The following is a 14,717-nucleotide window of genomic DNA, read 5'->3' on the forward strand; positions in this document are numbered from 1 at the left end:
TTGTGGAAACAGAACAAAGAATGGTGGTTTTCAGTGGCTGAAGAATGGAGAATGAGGAGTTAGTGATGAATGAGTACAGTGTTTCCATTTAAGAAAAAGAAAATGTTCAAGAGGTGGGTAGTAGTGATGAGTGCACAACAATGTGAAAGTAATTAATGCTACTGAATTATACAATTAAAAATGGTTAAAATGCTCAATTTCATGTTATGTGTATTTTACCACCAGTTTTTTTAAAGAGAGAGAGAGAGAATTTTAATCTTTTATTTTTTAGTTTTCAGCAGGCACAACATCCTTGTATGTGGTGCTGAGGATCGAACCCGGGCTGCACGCATGCCAGGCGAGCGGGATACCGCTTGAGCCACATCTCCAGCCCCACCACCAGTTTTTTTTAAAGAAAGCTATTTTCTTTTCCCATAAGGACTCTCCACCGCAAGATACTATGGCCCCAACCTCGAATTTGAAGAAACAGTCACAACTGAAAGAGGTGGCAGGGATCCCCCTGCAGAGTACCACTGTAGACAACTGGAGCCAGATCCAGAACTTTGAGGCCAACCGGACGATCTTCTCATCTGTACTTACCCTAAAGCAGGTGATTGTAGGGTAGGGCAACAGCAGAGACCTCACCCTGCTAAGTCAGTATGCCCCAGGACAGAAGTCGCGCTCCTTGCTGTTCTAGGAGGGGGCTTAGGCTTGGATGCCTGGCATCCCTGGATTCTCGGAAGGGGCTGCAGCATATCAGTGCTGGAGGCCCCACCTGCTGCGCTCCGCCATGCCCTGCTCTTGGGTGTTTGTGAGCTTTTCCTTTGCTGCTCCACGCCAAGTAGAGACCCAAAGTCTGTCCCGCATGGACGTCCATCTCTCATGGCAAACAGGATCCTGGACCCAGAGGAGGTTGAAGCCAAGAACAGACTCCATGTCCCTTCATCCTTTCCCTCAGCAGCTTCAAGAAGATTATCTAAACGTTTTCTGCTTCTTGCCTTTCTCTTCTGACTCTCAGGGACAACGTGGATTCAGAAAATTGTGGACATGATTGAACAGGATGCAGATGTGGAGAAGTGCCAGCGAGCCATCATCCAACACCGCCACCCTTTCATTGAGTGGGCTCGGCCTCCCCAGCCCTCCGGTGAGTCCCTCTGGTGAGTTCCAGAGAGTTCACAGATACACACACAGACACACACACACACACACACACACACAGAGAGAGAGAGAGACAGAGACAGAGACAGAGACAGAGACAGACACTTCCCAAAGCTGAGCATTACAGAGATCCATGTAATAGAAACTTGGGAACACAAATAAATAAAGCTATGAAAATGAAGCAGTGTAACTCTAGCATGGAGATCTGGAGTTCTTAGAAAACTGTTGATGGTGGTCTGATAAACCTTTCCACTGCCTTAAGAAATGAAGTTTCTGGTCTGATTGATATGCATAAGAACTTGTAACCTTGTCCAGGTGTATCTGCAAGCCAAGATACCCTTGAGGTCCTTCTGGATCTAAGTTCCTATGTAGGTGACACTGGCTTTGCAATTCAATGCCTGATGTTCTCCATCTCTTAATTATCTGTGGAGTGCCAACTCCATACACAGGCTAACCTCTGTTTGCCTAACTGGGATTCATTCCATGTGCCATCAAGATCTTCCATTTTTCTTTGTCTCTGATTATGACTCCACAGCAGGGTAAATCTAGACAACTGGGGTTCAAATCCTGGCTATGTCACTTATCCCATGACTTTTAGCAAGTTATTTAACCTTTCTCTATAATTTACTCAGCTACAAAATAGCCACAGAATAGCACCTACCTCAATTAGTTGTGAGGACTAAGTGAGTTAATATATGTAAAAAGCTTGAAACAGTGCCTGTCAAGGTATCTCATGGTAAAGTATTGTTGACAGCTACCTCTCCAGGATAAATCACTTGCCCCAGGGTGCCATTTGGTCCTTGGACCAACCAAGCCCAATTTTTTATATTGTTTCTACATCCTGCCCCCCGTCAACATTGTTTAATCTCTGACAATTGGGAGATTAAAAAGAGAGAAAATCCTGAGCAAGATTTCTAATGAGGTTTCTTGCCAGTGAGGAGCACAATGTCCCATCACTAAGTCAGAAAAAAACAAGACAGAGCCTCCCTCAGGTCATCCCAGCAGCTGTAGGATTTTGAAGAAGCCGGGTAACCAGTCCCCAGTTTGGCATGTCATATGGAAGCCAAGACGGTTCTTTATGAATCAAGGTGCCCTGAGTCCAAGGAGGAACAAACAGTCTCAGGTTTTCTTTCTTCCCAGCCACTGACAGAGGGGTACTCAGTGGAGACTCATCCATGCCGTGGTTATTCCAGGATAGACAGTCTCTGCCCACAGAGGTGAGGTGTGCCCCTAGAGGAGGAGGGTAGTGGATGACACCGACTCATGCACGTGAGTCCAGGGTCAAAACCTCTGGAGTGGATGGGCACCACTGGGCCATGAACAAGCTAGTCCATCTCCTTCCTAGGGCCCTTGCACCTTCTGACCAAATCCCAGGTACAAAGACATTCCACACCAAAAGCATAGAGTCCAACAGGAATACATTTGGAAAGACTGAGAAAATGTGCACGCATGTGGGTGTGTGAACTACATATAGGTGAAATCTAGGAGTAGCCCACTCAGTTCCACACTCACTACAGGCCCCGGACTGCTCATCAGACATCTTGCATCCACTGGCCCTCAATAAGTCATGGTTCCATGGAAGAGAAAAATGCAGACAATACGTACACCACAATCAGTGGGTGAGTCAGAGGTGAGCACGAAGTGCTCTGGGCAGAATGAGGGGAGCATGGCCAAACTGCACTCCTGGAGGGACCAGAATGATCAGCTGTCACTGTCCTTGTTGACTCTTGCCTCTCTCTTCTGCCAGACCCCAAGCTCCTTGAAGGCAAGAACTATTTAACTATTAGCTACTTAACGTTGTACCCCCTGGGGCTATTTCCACAACGCAAGCTGAACTACTTCTCTCATAAAGACACAGGATATATGTATGGCTCAAATCCCAGGGCTAGGACCTCAGTGCAGATGATGAGGGCCAAAAATGACTGACTCCGTGGGTCCCCTGCTCCCTGCCAGTTAGATGAAAATGGGTTCCATGGCCTCAATAGGGATGAAAGCAGGAGGGAAGACTCATGTCCTCTACACAGGGAGCCTGGAGCAGGGGGACCCATGTGGACAGACGGGCAGAGTTAGAGCAGGAGACCAGGAAGGAGCTGAGGAAAGGCAAGGCAAGTTAGAAAATCCTTACTGAGAAGTATGAATTTAATGGCCTCCAAAAGTGGCTTTCCAATTTTCTTTTTAATACCAGAATGCTCTCTTATTTAAAGAAAAAAATGTTGGTACCGCATGATCCAGCAATGTCACTTTTAGGCAGATATCCAAAAGAATTGAAAACAGGGACTCAAACAGAGTTTATAGCAGCATGAGTCACAATAACAAGAGAAGCAAGCACAAAGAAAATGTAGTATATACATACGACGAAACACAATTCTGACGTATGCTGTAACATGAAGAACACTGAAGACGTGTTAAGTGAAATAAGCCAAATGAAAAAGAGCAAATACTGTGATTCCACTTATATGAATACTTAAAGTAGTCAAATACAAAGAGACCGAAATCAGAATTGTGGTTGCCAGAGACTTGGAGAAGAATTGTGGAGTTAGTGTGAAAGGGCACAGAGATTCAGTTTGGGAAAATAAAAAAGTTCAGGAAATACATAGTCATACAACAATGCAAACATACTTAAAGTCGCTGAAATGTATACTTAGAAATGGTGTAGATGGGGCTTGGAGTATAGCTTAGTGGTAGAATATGTGCTTAGCATGCCCGAGTCCTGGGTTCAGTCCAAGGCACACACACAAAAAGGTTAAGATGGTTGTTATGTGAAACTGTGATACCAATTTCTTAAAACCTCATTGGAGATTCCCATAAATAAAGTTGAGATGATCAGAATGTTAGTGTAAATGCTAATGCTAAAGTGAAAGTTTGGGGAGAAAATGTGAAGAGCTGTGGAGATGAGAGATCATGCCAAGCTTCCAAGAAGAACTCTTCCTCAATGGGAGTGGCTCAAAAGCAGCCGTGATTTGAAAGCACTAGGTCTGCATGCTTCAAGGTGTCCACACACGGATGTCAGCTCCAGACCCGGCCCTCCCTGTTGAAGGGCTCAGTTCTCATGCTCTTTTCTGGGATCTAGCAGAGAGACTCCCTCCTCCTCAGGGCCAGTAGAACAGTCATTCCCATAACACTTAAAGACTGCCCAGGAGCCTGGTTGACAGGGTGGAGGGAAGTTGGCATCCAGAACAACACTCCCAGCACCACACTTTTTAGAAGGCAAAATAGAGTTTACAGGTGTGCCCAGAACAAAGGACAAGAGGCACAGAGAGGCCTCTTCTCCACAGTTTCCTTCCCGATGAGGCCCAGCCTTGAAAAACAGGCACTGAGAGAAGAGGCCTAGCTCCTCAGTCAGCTGAGGGCACTTTGATTACAGGCTTAGAACAGAGACCTGACCCCCTGCCAGCACTCACACCAGCCAGCAAGATGGGAGTTTGTGTGGAAGCCACTTCTAAGTGTAGCTCCCTGCTGCACATTTAAAGTGACATGTTATTTTATGTCATTTCTTATTTCTTTATTTTATAAATACCCTCCCTCAGCAATCAGCATTCTTGACCCTTCATGCAGAGGGATCTTCACCCATCATATACAAGTGGTCCAAGTTCAACTGTGTCACCTAAGCACATCGATTCACTCCAGATCTTTGGAGCAATTTTGATTTTCAGCACTGACTCCTTTGGCTCTCCATGGAAATTTACCTGAGCCTCTGATTGCTACACTAAAGTTGACACTCCTTAGAAAGAAGACGTTTGCTTTATTTGTTGTCTTTTCCCCATAACCTCAGTTCAACACAATATCGCATACAGCAAGTACCCAATAATGGTATAAACGAAAGAGTAGAATTCATGACTTACATGCCAGGAAATGTCTATGGTTTTAGAGTTGGAAAAAGTGATTGGCATAGGCCAGTCACATATGGTTGGCTCTAGCTGGCTGGAAGGTGAGAGCCCTGCTCTCTGGTCCTGGTGGGCTCCATCTCAACACGATACAATGGTCCATCTCCTTATCTTTGAAGTAATGAAGTAGCTTAAGTTGAAGCTCCCTTATAGCCATCATGTTGTCATTCTTCAAAATGAAAGTAATATCAGTAAATGACTATGAAATCCCAAAAGAAAGCCAAGAAACCAACAGAGAGATAAGTGCATAATGAAACATTCTGGACAGAGCCTGAGACACAAGGTCCCCTCACTGTGCTTACACCATACAGATGTATCCTCTTGAATTATTTTAAAGGTGTGGAAAAAGCCAATGTGATGCCTGCTCCACGGATACTAAGGACTCACCTTCCTACTCAGTTGTTGCCATCATCGTTCTGGGAAAACAACTGCAAGGTAGGATAAGTTCAGCCACCTGGTGGCAGGAGGAGAGGAAGCCCACCCAGAGTGAGGCCTCCGGACCCCAGGTCAGAACTTCCTCCTCCACATCTTTACCTCTCCTCTACTTCTGAAGGGTTGGCAGCTTCTCAACAGTAAGGGAAAATGCAAGGTTCTATGTTCAGTGGACAGTTTCCACAAGGGCACTCCCGCGGACAGTTTCCACAAGGGCACTCCCGTGGATAGTTTCCAAGAGACCTGGAGGCAGAAGCTGTACTGAATTTCTACAGAGAATAGACATGGGGAGGCATGAGGATCCACTGCTCTGAAGAGCAAGGATTGCTGTGAAGGGAAGAGTGAGAACAGGGGCCACAGGCTGGGCCATGGGGAGAGGGAAAGGGGAATAATAAAAAGCCTTGCAGATTGTTCAAAAGGGAAAGTTGATGAACAGAGGGAGCCATGAGTGCTCTTGAGGAGGCCCTTGGCCACAGCCCTGCGCTCCTTGTTTTACTCATTCTGGGACTTTATTTATCATGGACATCAGTGCGTGTTGAATTTCTGTCACCGCATAGGGCAGTAAAACATGTCTTCTGATCTGCAAAAGATGAGAACTGTGTACCAAGGGGAGGCAAGAGCACAGACTGAATACGGGGAACTGCTTTCTCAGCAGTGGAAACAGATGGGAATGACTAAGAGGGCAATCTCAGGATGACAGGAGTGCAGGGGGCAGACTCACATCAAATGACATGGCTTCCTTTTGGAAAACCTGGGTGAGGAGTGAGAACTTCTGTTTCCAGGATGATGTTTTGTATACAAAAACATTTGTATACCACCCATGAATGCTGCAGGACATAGCAGAATTCCCTTTTTAAATGCACAACTGAGATGGGTTTAAAAGTAAGGAAAGTCCCTAAGTTCTAAAAATGAAGAGGGAAATAAAACTCAGAGAAGTAAATTAGGCCTGGATCTGTCTGGGGAAATTTGGTGACCTGGATAATCCAGCAACTTAAATTTTGATGGCTGCAAATGCACAAGGCCAAAGCCAAGGATATCAGGAACCAGAGGAATAAGGAATATAACTGGGATACTGAAAGGTCGAATCCTCAATGGTGGGTGGAGACGGTGAAGGAGAACCCAGGGAGCCTGTCTTGAGCCTGCTCTTAGCTCCCCTGAGAATGTGTGCCCACTGTCCTCCTCTCTCAAAACTTGGGGTTCAAATTGGCCTTCCTCATGCTGTTCAAGAAAATACAATAAGTCAAATCGGCATATAGTAACTGTCAGTGTTCCCAGGATCCCTGGCAGGCACATGGTCTGGAAGAATACAGTTTCTGCCCAGGCCCCACAAGATACCCACCTGAGCTCACCATCCCACATTACAAAACACAGAATTAGCCAAGATACTGAGATTGAGATAGAGGTGATAGATAGATAGATAGACAGACAGACAGATAACAAGCAGCAGAGTTAGACCTCAAGAACTTTACTTAACAATTTATCACCTATAGAAATAAAAGAAGAGGTCTGGGAAGTACTAGGGTGTTTTCCTAGCATACAAAGTTCTGGTTTCATTTACAGCACTGGAAAGAAAAAAAGAGAGAGAGACAAAGAAAGAAGAAAAAAGGGAAGGAGGAAGGAAGGAAGAATAGGTTGTATAAAGAAATGAAAGATTGAATCAAAATTAAAATACAGGAATAACATATAATTAGAAACAGAACTATTAAAGAAATATATGTCAGTTATTGAAATTTAAAACCCCCAAATAGGCTAATATGCAGTATAAATACCGATGAATACCAAATTCATGAACTTGGAGAGGGGATGAAGTCTTGTGACTAGAGGTCAGAAATATGAGAAGAGATTCACAAGCTGGCAAGAAACAGTGAAGTGAAAGACAACTGAGGTTTAAAAGCTTAATAATTCAGGTGTTTCTTTTTTTAATATTTTAAGAAACGTGTTCATTGGTGGAGAAGACGGATATAGGACTTAGACAACAGTGGCAGAGTAACCAACTTGGAAAGCAGGGCTTCTCAATCTCAGCCCTTGTTTTATAATTTTGTTTTGTTTTTGCTTAAAAGACAAATGGGATTTGTTCAAAGTGATGTGGTAAGTAATGCAGACACAGAAATGACCGTCATGAAGAGTGTTTTGTGCTCACAGTTCCCTAGAAACAGAAGGTACTGCATGCCACATAGAGCCATATAGGGAAGCACCAGGTCAGTCAGGATGCAGAAAGATGAGATAAAAATATGTACAAGAGCCATTATTGTGGTTTCTGCAGGATGGGGACAGGAGATGCAAGGTAGGCAGGCTTCGAGCTGGGTGGTTTGAACAATTTCAGCAGACTCTGGGGCATAGGACTGCGTCTGATTGTCTGGTACCTGCCCTGTGTTGAGTGGGCAGGTGGACAGTGGCTCAGAGTATGGGAGCTTCATAAAGGAGGAGGTGAAACTGTGGGCTCTGGATTGGTTGGCTGTATATTTACTGGACCTAGGAATGAGCTACTCCTAGAAAGGATACTCCCTCTAAAAACAGAAAGGTTCCAAAATGTCCAAGTATCAGAATAGAGAACATAAAAGATAGTTTAATATGAATAAATAAAGCACTACTGATATTTTGAGCCAGATAATTCTTTCATGTGGGTAGAAGCAGAAGATCTCTCCTATGTATTTTTTATTAATTTTAAAAATTTATATATGACAGCAGAATGCACTACAATTCATATTACACATATAGAGCACGATTTTAGATATCTTTGGTTGTATACAAAGTATGTTCAAACCAATTTTTGTCTTCATACCTGCACTTTGGATAATGATGACCATCACATTTCACCATCATTTCTAACTCCATGCACCCTCCCTTTCCCTCCCACCCCTCTGCCCTATCTTGAGTTTGCCTATTCCTCCTATGCTCCCCCTCCCTACCCCACTATGAGTCAGCCTCCTTATATCAGAGAAAACATTCAGCATTTGTTTTTTTTGGGATTTAACATTATCTCCTCCAACTCTATCCACTGACCTGCAAATGCCATGATTTTATTCTCTTTTATTGCTGAGAAAATTCCATGGTGTATAAGTGCCACATTTTTTTCATCCATTCAACTACTGAAGGGCATCTAGGTTGGTTCCACAATTTAGCTACTGTGAGTTGTGCTGCTATAAACATTGATGTGGCTATGTCCCTGTAATATGCTGTTTTTAAGTCCTTTGGGTATAGACTAAGGAGAGGAATAGTTAGGTCAAATGGTGGTTTCATTCCCAGATTTCCAAGGAATCTCCATACTGCTTTCCTTATTGGCTATACCAATTTGCAGTCCCACCAGCAGTGTATGAGTGTGCCTTTTCCCCCACATCCTCACCAACACTTATTGTTGTTTGTCTTCATAATAGCTGCCATTCTGATTGGCGTGACATGAAATCTTAGTTTTGTCTCCTGTGTATGGTAGAGTATTGTTCAGCATTCCTGACCTTTACTCACTAGATGCCAGCATCACTGTCCCAGTGTCACAACTAAAAATGTCTCTGGTGATTGATAAATGTCTCTGGTGGAAAATATCATCCCTGATTATGAACCACTGTTTTACGGTGAAAATCAGCAAGCACTGAAATAACTGTTCATGGGTCCTGGGTGGATAGTTGAGAGGGCACTTTGGGGCTGATACAATCAATGTGAATTTACCTACCTCTCTCATTTTATAATAATGAGACAAAAGTTGGTTAAATGAAAAATTGTGAAGAGGAAGGTTTGAATTTGAGGTCAAAGTGACACATAAAGGGGTGCTTTGTAAGGGCAGAGCTGAAGCGACTAGAGATAGAAATAATAAATTGGAGAGGCCAGAAGGAAGACAGTAACTCTTTTCTTGTTCCACAGTCCAGACCCTAACCACGAAGCTATCCTGTTTCACCAGGAAACCAAGATGAGTTTGTCAGAGGCTCATCCACATGCATGTGGCATTTTTTAGTCACACGACAGGTCATCCTTTCTAAAGGAGGATTTAGCCCCCTGCCACCAGTGGGGATCAGGTTAGCTAATTAAAGTCTTAATAGGACCAGGTTGAAAACAGAGTATAATTGGCAAAGATACACGGAGAGTGGTGAGAGATTACAAAGCCACACTGCCAGCTCCGAAGTGCTAAACAGGTGTGTGTAGACAGCCTCAGGAAGACTCAACCCAGGTGGACTTTGTGAAAATCCATTTCTATACCATTTTTCACCCATCTGTCTCCTTACCCTAAAGTTCCTTTATGTAGCTTGAAATGCCAAAGACTGTATGGTTTCCTACTACCATTTCCAAAGGATGAATCAAGTGCTACCTGACCCTGGAACCTGGGAAGAGTATTTTGAAACCTTCATTGATGGAAAAGGTAAAAGAAAATGCTTCGTGTACCTGTATCCCCATTCTAGTGAGACGGATTCAAGAGAATCAGACATGACATTTGATTCTCTACAACTTTGCCTCTTTAGGTAAGTCCTGCCCTGGATGGGGACCAGGCAGAGCAGCTTGGCTGCTTTTCCACTATAGACCCACAGCCCTCAGTAAATATCTCCCACCTGATTAGAAAGTCGGTGTTCTGGGCCACAGGTTCTGTTGAGGCAACCTCATTCCAGAGGGATTGCGATCTCAGTGAGGGTACCATGTTTGTGCATCCTCAACAGGAAGACACTTTGGGTAGCATGTTTGGACAAATAACCCCAAGCCCGACCCAGTCCACATGACCATCAAAATCAAACAGATCGGGACTCTTAGGAGGTATCTGATGCAGAGTCTGTCCCATTTACACTTCAAATCAACAAAAACCCTGACCCTCAGAAGGTTCTGTGCCATTTCTATGTAGGCTGCTCTTTGTGTCTGTTACAGTGGGTTGGGGCTCCTGGTTTGACCATGTGAAAGGATGGTGGCAGAAGAAAGACACACATCAGGTTCTCTTCCTCTTCTACGAGGACATAAAGAAGGTGAGTAAAGAGACACTTAGACCCAGGAACAGAGAAACTTGAAGCTGTTCAGGGCTGTACTTCTGAGAAAGAATCACGGCTTTCTGAAACTCATCCATCCCATTCAATGTCACCCTCACCACAGGACCCAAAACATGAGATTCAGAAAGTGGCACAGTTCATGGTAAAGAGCTTGGATGAAACGGTGCTGGATAAAATTGTCCAAGAGACATCATTTGAGAAAATGAAGGAGAATCCCATGACAAATCGTTCTACAGTTCCCAAATCCATCCTGGACCAGTCCATTTCCCCCTTCATGAGAAAAGGTTTGTGGGGCCTTGTCACAAATGCTGAGCCTGCCTGGTAACATTGCCAAGATGATACTGGGTTTCACTAATTCCAAAGCCATGTACTGACTATTCATGATACCTGGTTCTAATAAGGCTAGGAACTTGAACCTGTTGTAGTAGACAAAGCTCTGTGAATAGCAAAGGAAATGCAACCTTGTAAATGAATAAAGGCAGGAGCAACTATTGATCCAGAATTCACAGAGACTCCTGGACCTACCTAATGATCTGGGACTTAAGCAGCAGGAGGTCACAACTCTTTGCTCTATGAATCCACCACTTAAAAGGCTCAGCTACTGTCTACATTAGGTATATCTTCTGTCATGACCCATTTCCTCTCTCTCTGCCCATTGTAACTTTAACTTACATTATAGTTTCTACTGAAATTATTTCATTGCCCTTTCCATCTAAAAGAGTACTCAATGCTTCTAAAACAAATCAAATGATTCCATTTCTTTTCAAATAGCTGATGGTGATTTTGCAAATAGCCCTTCTTTAGGCCCTTACATATCTACCTTTCTATACACACTCTTCCTTTTGTCTCATACAAACACAGAGATATGTATACCATATGTAGTTATCCTATACAAATTTGCCCACCAGAATATGAAACATCTCTTCAGGGAAACGCATATAGATCCAAGCCCCTCACTGCTTTTAGAAGTCCTCTGTAATATCAAAGTGGCATAATAAACATTCATAATTCACCCATCTGTTTTTCTAGTGATAGGGAAGTTATCATTGCCTTCAGTTTTCATCTTTATGAATAATGTTACAATGAAAATTTTTGGGCATAGTCGTTATTTCCTGATACTTTTCTGTCACATAATTTTTCAGAAGAGACATTGGTGGAACAAAGAACATTTTCTAATATGAAATTATTTTAATCACTGCTTAGTGAAAAATAGTATCTCCTTCTAACTATTTTCAAATTCTTTTATGTTGATATATAATCTAAATACAAAAATGCTCAGATCTTAAGCATACAGTTTAACATACTTTTTAAATATATGTAGCCATACAACCAGCACCCCAATCAAGATATCATTTTCATAACTCCAGAAGGGACCCTCTCATATCCTGTTTTTATCAATATGTACCTGCAGAGACAAGTGCTATTCTAATCTCTATCCTGTAGATTGGTTTTACTTATTCTTGATGTCATACATATGGAATCACACAGTACACATTTTTATGTCTGGGGCCTTTGGTCATATAACATCTAGAGATTTCTCCATGTGGTGTATTTCCATAGTGCATTTGTTTTTATGACTCTGTAGTGCCACTGTGTGACTCTACTGTAGGTGGGCTGGGTCATTCTGGGTCACCAGCTTTTGGCACCAGTCATGATTAGATTTAGAAGCCCATCCTCCTGCACTGAGCCTCAGAGGGCTGCTTCCCATAGCAGGTAGCTGCAGAGGGAACGGAGTTCATTGAGGGGTAACTGGGTGAGTCAGGCTACTGACAGCCAAGCCTAATGTGGGTGCTCCACTCATTAACTTGGGTCCACTCAGTCTGTCCATAAGAGAATGACAACTCCTATCTGGTTTCCATCTTCTAGGAACTGTGGGGGATTGGAAAAACCACTTCACTGTGGCCCAGAATGAAAAGTTTGATGAAATATATAGGGAGAAGATGAAAGGAGTCACTATAAACTTCTGCATGGAATTCTGAGGAGGTAGTAAATAAAAAGTTGGAAGACAAGAACACAAACGCTGTCTTCAATCCTCAGCCACAGCCAGATGCATCTCTGAAAGCACATTGGAAATGTTTATGATTGTGGTACAAACCATTTCTGTAATTATGAACCATATGTCACAGCTTTGCAAAAAGGATCATGTCTAATGCCTATTTTCTCCTCTATTTTTTCCATACTAAGAATAAGACATCTTAATAAACTAGGTAAAAATATAACACTTAAATACTACAAGGATTTTTATAATCCCCATTCTTTTGGGAAGTGTATCCATTTTCTAGGGTGCAATATAACAATATCTTGAGAACAAATACACAAATATTAGATAAAATATATACTAACAACATGAAATTCTGATGTCTGCTCTGACCACTTGGGGAACACTGGTCTGGGCTCAATCCGGAGGTTCTTCCTGGTCACAATGGGAAGAGAAATAATGGGAAGGGATACAACCCTGGTGCTGCCAGAACTGAGAAAATATATTCTGAGCACCCTGATTGTAAGCAGAGAATGAAAGGAAAGGCCAGAGAGTGAATGTCAGAAGTCTAAAATATGATGAAGAGGGACAAGGTGCTAGGCCATATAGGAAAAATCAGGAAGGTGTTGTTCGGGAGCCCAAATGAGATCCTGGTAAAGGCAGAAAGTAGGGGAAGTGACTGATGTCAGCAGTGTCAGCCCGGGTGTGGTGCTCAACATGGAGACAACTGAGCCTCAGCTTCACTGCCATACACTCTGGGGAATAGTTCCTGACCAAGTTAGGTGTCCTTTGCACTCAATTCCCATATTTTCCCCTATTGCTTATCTGTAGGTCCCACTACATTGTAAATCTCTTGGGGTTTGGTTCCATATCTTAGTCACCATTTTACTCCCAGTGCCTAATGCATACAGCATAGGCCAATACAAACTTGTTGCATGAGCGAATGAAAGCATAGAATACAGGAAGGAAGGCACATTTCAAATTACTAATTCCAAACGTTGACCCTTTTCTTTTAGACCCAAATCAGAGGGTGCGCTAAGCCAAATAAAATACTGATTTCTTTTCATCACTGCTCAAGTTTGGACCTGAACTTTCCCCCAAAGTCCCATGTGTTAAAGACTTGGATTCCAGTGTGTTCCTACTGTGTGGTGATGAACCCCCAGAGGAAAAGCTTAGTGGGACTTTTCCAGGTCATTGGAAATATGCCCTCAAGGAGGATAGTGGAACCCAGGCTCTTCTTCCTGTATTACTTCTTAGCCATGAGATGAGCAATTTATCTCTGCCCTGCATTTGCACCATGCTGCCTCCATACCAGAAGCCTAAAAGTAATATGTTTAACCAATCATGGACTAAAACTTCAAAAGTTTGAATCAAAGTAAGTGATTGTATCAGGAATTATTTCAGTAATGGAAAGCTGACTAACACAATCACCATGTTCTGCCAATTCTAAATGATATCAATGGTAAAATACCCCTCTCTGGAAAAAAAAAGAATCTTCCATTGGCCCAACTTTTAAACAATTGTTTATGTTGATTCCATACAGTTAAAAACACTTAGCTTTAAACATATGTAAGTTTCAAATTAACATGTTTGTTACGTTAAAAAATCATCTGTATCTTCACTGGATTATATTTTTCTGTTATTTGGTTCTATGTCTTATTCACCTCTGTATGCAAACTGATTCAGAGATTCACCTGGTAAAACCTTCCATAATAAACAGATGCTATAAGAATTCATAACAAGAAAGAAAGCCTGCACTACAAAGCATACACAATGAAATATTTCATGAAGCAAAAATTAAAAATAAAAACCAGCATAGAGATGCATTACACTAGAAGAAAAATCAAATGACAACCAAGTCTGAATTACACTTCAGAAATAAATCAGAATGGCAGGAAATAGAAACCATCTCCCTGTAAGGATAAAAGTCAGTGAAGGAAGTAGAGAAGAGAGGCAGTTCAACACCGACACACATTTATTCAGTGAAAACCTGCAGATGGGGGCCCAGTGGAGACTGAGACCGACCTTCCACTGCAGCCTGGGGCAGACATAAGGGCGGGAGGGAGTGTGGGAATTTTTGTGGTTGGGCCATGGCTAGGAGGGTTGTCAGGGAAGGGTCCCTTGGGGTCACCTGTATTCTTTGAGGTGATCACTGTTTCATGTTGAACCAGGTGTTTTCAGAATTCCAATCTCAGAAATTTCCTTTTTCTGTATGATGGTAAATTATTGTTTGAGATTTCTTTGTACGATGATAGAGTATTTCTGGGGTTTAATGTCAGGCTAAGTCAGTGAGGTGACTCTTATTCTATGATGGGGGATGTATTTCAA

At 42.7% G+C, this 14,717-nt stretch overlaps 1 pseudogene across 1 annotated transcript; it reads left to right on the forward strand.

Moving 5' to 3' along the window:
• The first annotated feature begins 421 nt into the window (after positions 1–421).
• On the forward strand, positions 422–12,630 carry LOC144373875 (sulfotransferase 1C2-like; annotated as a pseudogene). Its single transcript, XR_013433442.1, has 7 exons — positions 422–589; positions 998–1,123; positions 5,359–5,456; positions 9,675–9,801; positions 10,296–10,390; positions 10,515–10,695; positions 12,278–12,630. The product of XR_013433442.1 is annotated as a sulfotransferase 1C2-like (transcript).
• Positions 12,631–14,717: the final 2,087 nt, after the last annotated feature.

This window comes from Ictidomys tridecemlineatus, unplaced genomic scaffold (genome assembly GCF_052094955.1).
Source record: "Ictidomys tridecemlineatus isolate mIctTri1 unplaced genomic scaffold, mIctTri1.hap1 Scaffold_52, whole genome shotgun sequence".
NCBI classification, from domain to species: domain Eukaryota; kingdom Metazoa; phylum Chordata; class Mammalia; order Rodentia; family Sciuridae; genus Ictidomys; species Ictidomys tridecemlineatus.